This window comes from Mesoplodon mirus, assembly GCF_964341445.2.
Source record: "Mesoplodon mirus genome assembly, chromosome: 5".
NCBI classification, from domain to species: Eukaryota; Metazoa; Chordata; class Mammalia; order Artiodactyla; family Ziphiidae; genus Mesoplodon; species Mesoplodon mirus.
In genome coordinates, this window is record NC_138980.1 from 128,402,121 (window position 1) to 128,410,743 (window position 8,623).

The following is an 8,623-nucleotide window of genomic DNA, read 5'->3' on the forward strand; positions in this document are numbered from 1 at the left end:
TATTTTTGGCTGTGTTGGGTCTTTGTTGCTGTGCGTGGGCTTTCTTTAGTTGTGGTGAGCAGGGGCTACTCTTCGTTGTGGTGCACAGTCTTCTCATTGCAGTGCCTTCTCTTGTTGTGGAGCACGGGCTCTAGGCGAGCGGGCTCAGTAGTTGTGACTCCAGGGCTCTAGAGCACAGGCTCAGTAGCTATGGCGCACGGGCTTAGTTGCTCTGCGGCATGTGAGATCTTCCCAGACCAGGGCTCGAACCCGTGTCCCCTGCATTGGCAGGTGGATTCTTAAGCTCTGCGCCACCAGGGAAGTCCCAAGAATCAATTCTTAAAGATAGGATCCCTAGGACAAAGGTATACTTGTTTGTAATTTTAACAGATATAGTTCTTTATATCCCCATGTCCTCAATAGCATTAGATATTATTAATCTCTAATAATTTTTCCGACCCGAGTGAAAAATGGTACCTTAGGGGTTTTTTTAGTATAATTTTATTACAAATTAAAAAAAATGCAACATTCTCATTCTAGAAAACCCCAAATTTACTATTGATACTAATTTCTATGAGTTTGCTGTGCCACCATACACAAGTCAAGAAGTTAAAGAAACCATTAAATATTCAGAAACATTCAACATCAGAAGCTTTAAAATCTAACTGTATGTAATAACCCTTCAAAAAGGTACAACCTGCATTTTTTAAAAAGTATTTTCTATACAAAGAATCTTATCAGCTATACAAAAATCTGTACAGTTTTTATACTGAAGCTAATATTGAGCTGCACTTGAATTCACATTCTTAGCAAAACAACTGCCTGAGCACACACGCACACTCCACACACATCATTACAGGATAGTCATTTATTCCTCATCTTCATCCTCTTCCTCCTCATCTTCACCTTCTTCCTCTTCCTCCTCATCTTCTGGTTCATTCTTCTTGGAGCCTGTTCTTTCCCGCTTCACTCTTGCCCTTGGCACGGTATGCAGCAATATCCTTTTCATATTTCTCCTTTAGCTTAGCTGCTTTCTGTTCATAGGGTTGTTTACCTTTGGCTGACTGCTCAGACCACATTTCACCCACTTTTTTTGCAGTATCTCCAATGGATAAGCCAGGGTGTTCACTTTTGATCTTTGGGTGATGTTCGGAGCAAAACCGGAAGAAGGTAGAGGGAGGCGTTTTAGGCGCATTGGGATCTTTTTTCTTAACCTTCATGTCACCTTTGGGAGGAACATAATTTTTCATCTCCCTGTCATAGTGAGCTTTGTCACTTTTTGCCATATCTTCAAACTTGGATTTGTCCTTGGCAGACATGGTCTTCCATCTCTCGGGACATTTCTTGGAGAACTCGGCGAAGTTGGCCGAAGAGTCGGCGTGTTTCTTCTTGTGCTCCTCCCGGCAGGTCTGCACGAAGAAGGCATACGAGGACATCTTGCCCCGCGGCTTGTTGGGGTCGCCCTTCCCCATGATGGTGCTGCTGCTGCGGCGGCGGCGCGTCCACCTGGCGGTAGCTTTTCCTCCGAGTACCGCGCAGTGGCCGGGTCAGACCGCGACGCTGCTGCCCGTGGCTCCGGCGCGAACTGGTCCGTCGCTAACGCAATCCTCCGCCTCTTGTTTTGCAGACTTCGCCGCCGCGCCTGGTATCTTAGTTTTTAATTTACGATTCTCTGACCAGAGAGGTTGAGCATTTTTTTCATATATTTATTGGATATTTGGATTTTCTTTCTTTTTAAATTTTTATTTATTTTTATTATCAGATTGATTGATTGGCCATGTGGCTAGCAGAATCTTAGTTCCCCAACCAGGGATTGAACCCGGGCCCTGGCAGTGAAAGCACTGAGTCCTAACCACTGGACTGCCAGGGAATTAATTCCCTGGATTTTCCTTTTTTTTTGGGGGGTGGTATATATATGTATATTTTAACATTTATTTATTTAGTTGCATAGGATCTTAGTTGTGGCACGTGGGCTCCTTAGTTGTGGCATGCAAACTCTTAGTTGTGGTATGCATGTGGGATCTAGTTCCCTGCCCAGGGATCCAACCCAGGCCCCCCGCATTGGGGGTGGACTCTTAACCACTGCACCACCAGGGAAATCCCATGGATTTTCCTTTTTGTGAAATACCTATGTTTTTTCTCTCTTCTTTATGCTTTTTGTTTCACTTAGTCTTCACATGTAGGTACTATGGTTATGTCCATTTTTATAGATTTTATACAAATTGAGATTTTGGTTAAGGAATTTACCCAAGGTCACCCAGCTAGTAAGTGGCAGGTTAAGGATCTAAATCCAAGCAGACAGAATACAGAGCTTCCAGAGTATGGGCATATCTTCATATTTATTGGCCCTTTTGGTTTTTTCTTCTATGAATAGCTTGCTTTGCTGTTATTTTTTTTTTTTCTTTTTTTTTGCGGTATGCGGGCCTCTCACTGTTGTGGCCTCTCCCGTTGCGGAGCACAGGCTCCGGATGCGCAGGCCCAGCGGCCATGGCTCACGGGCCCAGCCGCTCCGCGGCATATGGGATCCTCCCAGACCGGGGCACGAACCCGTATCCCCTGCATCGGCAGGCGGACTCTCAACCACTGCGCCACCAGGGAGGCCCTTGCTGTTATTTTTATTTGACAAAGTTTTTCTTTAATATAAAAGAATATTCGTTTCTCTTATGTTACAAATATTTTCTAAACTATTGTTTGTCCTTTCATTTTATTTATGTTGCTTTTGCCAGAATTTTTATTCACATGACCAAATGCCTAGTTTCTTTTTTTTTTTCTTTTTTTAAATTGAAGTATAGTTGATTTACAGTATTGTGTTAGGTGTACAGCAAAGTGATTCAGTTATACATATATATACCTATTCTTTTTCAGATTCTTTTCCCTTATAGGTTATTACAAAATATTGAGTATAGTTCCCTGTGCTATACAATAGGTCCTTGTTGGTTATCTGTTTTATATATAATAGTGTGTATATGGTAATCCCAAACGCCTAATTTATCCCCTCCCTTTCCCCTTTGGTAACCATAAGTTTGTTTTCTACGTCTGTGGGTCTATTTCTGTTTTGTATATAAGTTTATTTGTATCTTTTTTTTTTTTAGATTCCACATATAAGCAATATCGTATGATATTTGTCTTTCTCTGGCTTACTTCACTTAGTATGTTAATCTCTGGGTCCATCCATGTTGCTGCAAATGACATTATTTCGTTTTTTTATGGCTGAGTAGTATTCCATTGTGTATATATACCACATCTTTTTTTTTTTTTTTTTTTTTTTTTGGCTGCATTAGATCTTCATTGCTGCACACGGGCTTTTCTCTGGTTGTGGCGGGGGGGGGGTGCTGCTCTTCGTTGCCATGCACAGGCTTCTCACTGCGGTGGCCTCTCTTGTTGCGGAGCATGGGCTCCAGTAGTTGTGGCACACGGGCTCAGTAGTTGTGGCTCGCGGGCTCTAGAGTGCAGGCTCAATAGTTGTGGCACAAGGGCTTAGTTGCTCTGCGGCATGTGAGATCTTCCCGGACCAGGACTGGAACCCGTGTCCCCTGCATTGGCAGGCAGATTCCCAACCACTGTGCCACCAGGGAAGCCCTATACCACATCTTCTTTATCCATTCATCTGTCCATGGACATTTAGGTTGCTTCCATGTTTTGGTTATTGTAAATAGTGCTGCAATGAACTTTGGAATGCACGTATCTTTTCAAATTATGGTTTTCTCCAGATATATGCCCAGGAGGAGTGGGATTGCAGGATCATGTTGTAGCTCTATTTTTAGTTTTTTAAGAAACCTCCATACTGTTCTCCATAATGGCTGTACCAATTTACATTCCCACCAACAGTGTAGGAGGGTTCCCTTTTTCCACACCCTCTCCAGCATTTATTACTTGTAGACTTTTTGATAATTGCCATTCTGACGAGTGTGAGATGATACCTCATCGTAATTTTTAATTAAATGCCTAGTTTCTTTATTAACTGAAGATGCAAACTGACAGTCCACAGACTTGTCCTGACATGTTAAATTTTTTTTTCCACTTTTTCTTTAATTGAAGTATACTTGATTTACAATGTTGTGTTTATTTCTACTGTACAGCAGTGATTCAGTATTCTTTTCCCTGTGCTATACAGTAGGACCTTGTTTATCCATTCTATATATAATAGCTTGCTTCTGCTAAACCCAAACTCCCACTCCATCCCTCCCCCCTCCCCCCTCCCCCCAAAATTTTTAATATGAACTTGAATGCCTTTGGGCAGGGAGTGGGTGGAATGAGTTGGGGTGTGTGTGGAGGAATAGTCTCAAGGTAACTGATTACAGTACCCACCACCCCTTATTGCTTACTCCTCTTTAACTCATCTCCTTTACCTGCCTGACACCCAAAATGTATTCGAGTTTTCAATCCTTGCATAGTTTCTTATTTCTATCTTAAAATCTCCTCCATCCCAAGTTTATAAAAGTCACCCAGAATGTATTTTGGTATATGATGTGAGGGTAATGAATCCAAGCCTTACATACTGGATGACTAATTAGATCTATGTCATTTATGAATTATACTACCATTTGTCCATAATATCATTCAAATATTCTTCCAAAACATCATTTGGAATTTTCAACTTTCTGCTGCGGTAATAGTTCAGTGAGCAGTCTTTTTGTTTTTGTTTTTGTTTTTGGAGTATAGTTGCTTTACAATGTTGTGTTAGTTTCTGCTGTATAGCAAAGTGAATCAGCTATACGTTTATGTATATCCCCTCTTTTTTGGATTTCCCTCCCATTTAGGTCACCACAGAGCATTGAGTAGAGTTCCCTGTGCTATACAGTAGGTTCTCATTAGTTATCTATTTTATACACAGTAGTGTATGTATGTCAGCCCCAATCGGTGAGCATTCTTATACACAAATCACTGACACATCTCTGATCTCCTGACCCTAGACTCTGAAGGTAAGGTAAGGGTAAGGAACTAATTCGTTTTGGCCTTCTCTTTTGTTTATTCGTTATTCTACATGACAATACCAATATATATTATCCTAACTGGAAACTTGATCACTAGTCATTTGAATCCTTTATTTTATCATCAGCAAGTTCCAAGAGTCACCGAATGTAGGTTTTCGGTATGAGAATTCCATATGTGCAAAGATTGGTTCCAGTTCATGAAGTTAATTTTTTTTTCTTCTAAGATTTATTTTATAACCGTGTTAAGAAAAGTTCTACACATAGGGTAGATAGATAGTGGGAAGCAGCCGCAGAGCACAGGGAGATCAGCTCGGTGCTTTGTGACCGCCTGGAGGGGTGGGATGGGGAGGGTGGGAGGGAGGGAGATGCATGAGGGAAGGGATGTGGGAACAGATGTATATGTATGACTGATTCACTTTGTTATAAAGCAGAAACTAATAAAAAGAAAAAAAAAAAAAAAAAAAAAAAAAAAGAAAAGTTCTACATCAGGGACTTCACAGTGGTTAAGAATCTGCCTGCCAATGCAGGGGACCCGGGTTCGAGCCCTGGTCCAGGAAGATCCCACAGGCCGCAGAGCAACTAAACTCGTGTGCCACAACTACTGAAGCCCGCGCTCTAGAGCCCGTGCTTCACAGGAGAGGCCACCACACTGAGAAGCCTCCGCATCGCAATGAAGACCCAGCGCAGCCAGAAATAAAACAAATAAATTTTTAAAACGTTCTACATCATTGTTGGTTAGATTACACAACAACAGTCTGCCTTGAAACCAGTATGATGTTCTCAAGGTCATCAAAGACATTCTGTCCTTTTAGTTCTTCAGAGAAAAAAAATGGTTTGACTTCTAATTTACTTCTTGCCATGTAAGATTTAAAAGCAAATACTTATACATAAATTTATTTGTGCAGCAATTAATCTGTGAAGCCATGATTTGCTGTTAACTTTAATCCAAACTGCCTGTTAGCATTTCACCATAACTTTAAAACTGCACCATGTGACAGTGGGAAGCCTACTTTAGGCAAAAGAGCTATTGCCAGCAAAGAGTTCTGTTTCTTTTTTTTTTTTTTTTTCTTGCGGTACACGGGCCTCTCACTGCTGTGGCCTCTCCCGTTGCGGAGCACAGGCTCCGGACGCGCAGGCTCAGCGGCCATGGCTCACGGGCCCAGCCGCTCCGCGGCACGTGGGATCTTCCGGACCGGGGCACGAACCCGCGTCCCCTGCATTGGCAGGCGGACTCTCAACCGCTGCGCCACCAGAGAAGCCCAGGAGTTCTATTTGTTTGAGCCTCCTTTGGACTGCTGTCACTTTCCTCACCAATTGGATCAGATGCTAAGAAATGGCCCAACAGACCCTCTTTGGGGCCTCTCATGTACCTGCCAGCTTCCTTTCCTGCTCACCTGGGGGCAGATAAGTGCTTTCTAAAAAATATTCTGGACTATCCACGTGACTTTCCAGCAAATTCTTTATAAAGCTGGGTGAGCTTCACCTCGGATCATCAAAATTTGAATTTTATGGAGGTCTACTTAATGAGTTTCTTTCTTATGCAGGTGCAATTTATGCACTTGTGAATAACCTTCCTCTTTTTGAGTCTGGTAGACTAGCCTGCAGACAAAAGTGCTAGAGCTGGGTTGGGTTCCCACAGTTCATTGATTTACCGAACTTTTCTGGCACCACTTACTCTGGACTGGCCTGGTAGGAGGTACAGAGATAACAACATGAAGACGCCTGGGCACAGGGGCTGCTAGCAGGGAAAACAGAATATGAAAATGAAGTGTTGTGTGTACAAGGCAGAACCGTAAGGACTAGCCTGTAAGAGAATCCTGGGGCCTCAGAAAATGGAGCTGTTCCTGCAGCTGGGGGATTTACACATTCAGCCATGTGTATGGGGGACCTGCCAGGTGCCAGGCACGGTACTCAGATTGGCAACCCCCCATGATCATAAAGTTAAATTTAATGTTTACGTAAGTGCCTTCAAATCTGAAGAAATGGTTTCCTTTGGAAATCCTCTACATTATGCTTTGAGTGCTTTGTCTATCATATGGAATAACTGTAAAATACGTATGGTGATTCAAATCTGGATGTCACCATCAAGAAAAAAAGAACATGTTTTCTTTGAGGACAAAAATGACATAGGTTCATTTTTGTTGAGGAACAAGGTAGGTGGAAATCTACTTATCTCCTTTCTGATAAGTAGAAATACTTTTTCAACAAAGAACTTGCCATTTAAAATTCATTAAAGCTAATTCCTCCTTGAAAACATTATACTAAGTGAAAAAAGACACAAAAGGTCATGTTATATGATTCCATTTATATGAGATATCCAGAGCAAGTAAATCTGTAGAGACAGTGGTTGTGAGAGGCTGGAAGGAGGAGAGACGGTGGAGTGACTTCTAATGGATACAAGGTTTCTTTGGGGAGTGATGAAAATGTTTTGGAATTAGTGGTGGTAGCTGCACAATCTTGTGACCATACCAAAACCCACTAAATTGCATGCTTTAAAATGATGAATTTTATGGTATGTAAATTCTATATAAAAAATAAATAAATAAAAAGAAACCTGGTTCCAAATTGTTTAAATTTCTGCGTCATATGCCATTGTGAGAATTATGATTGAAGAAATCTAAATGAGCTTTTAAAAAATACATCTATTTCTGGTATCTACAGAAGCCAAAGGAAGCCATCAAAGTTCCCTGGGTGACCTTTAAAAAAAGAAAAAATTAAAATAGGTACTTGGAAGCCATTTAGCAATCCTAAACGTTTAATAAAGAATACTGGAGGGCCTCCCTGGTGGCGCAGTGGTTGAGAGTCCGCCTGCCGATGCAGGGGATACGGGTTCGTGCCCCGGTCTGGGAGGATCCCATATGCCGCGGAGCGGCTGGGCCCGTGAGCCATGGCCGCTGGGCCTGCGCATCCGGAGCCTGTGCTCCGCAACGGGAGAGGCCACAACAGTGAGAGGCCCGCATATCGCAAAAAGAAAAAAAAAAAAAAAAAAAAAAGAATACTGGAAAAATAGAGGGTAAGCTCCTACTAAGAACTAAAAGCCTGCTTGACCCATGTAAAGACAAACATGAAAAATCGAGAAAACAAAAAGCACATTCTTAAACAGAATACAACAATTCATCTCATGTTTTTAAATTCAAAAAGTTACTAGAGAAGATTTGGGAGAAGAGATATTAAACTAAATGATAAGGCTGGGAAATGTTACAGACATGCTGGATTCCAGGCATTTGTGTAAACGCTCTGTGCCTCAGTTTCCCATCTTTAAATGAGAAAATAGCCCCTAATTCATAGGGTTGTGAAAATAAAATAAGTATATAAAATTCTTAAAAGCACTTTTTAAAAATGGTAGCTCTATTATTATTGGTTACCAAGGGACTGCTTTTTATTTTACTGCTTGCTTACCCATATTTTCTAAGTGACCTGCAACGAACGCTATTTTCTTAAGAGGATTTATTGTTTAAAACAAACAAACAAAAACTCTGGTCGAATCACTCTCGGAACAGACGAAAAAGTGAAATCAAAGAATTGAGAGGATACAGAGAAGAAACACCAATGCGGCCGACAGGGGTAGGCGGCGCCCGCGGGCCGAAAGCGCGGGGACTCCCCCCCGCCGGCCGGCGGCCCTCAGGCCGCCATGCTCTTCCGCTCCCGGAGGCCGGGCGGCGGAAGTCGTCACTCGCCGAGGGACCTAGCACACGCTGCGTACCCGGCAG

At 42.2% G+C, this 8,623-nt stretch overlaps 1 pseudogene across 1 annotated transcript; it reads right to left on the reverse strand.

Moving 5' to 3' along the window:
* Positions 1–847: 847 nt before the first annotated feature.
* On the reverse strand, positions 848–2,087 carry LOC309803882 (high mobility group protein B2-like; annotated as a pseudogene). The gene has a single exon. The product of its transcript is annotated as a high mobility group protein B2-like (transcript).
* Between the last annotated feature and the right edge of the window lie 6,536 nt (positions 2,088–8,623).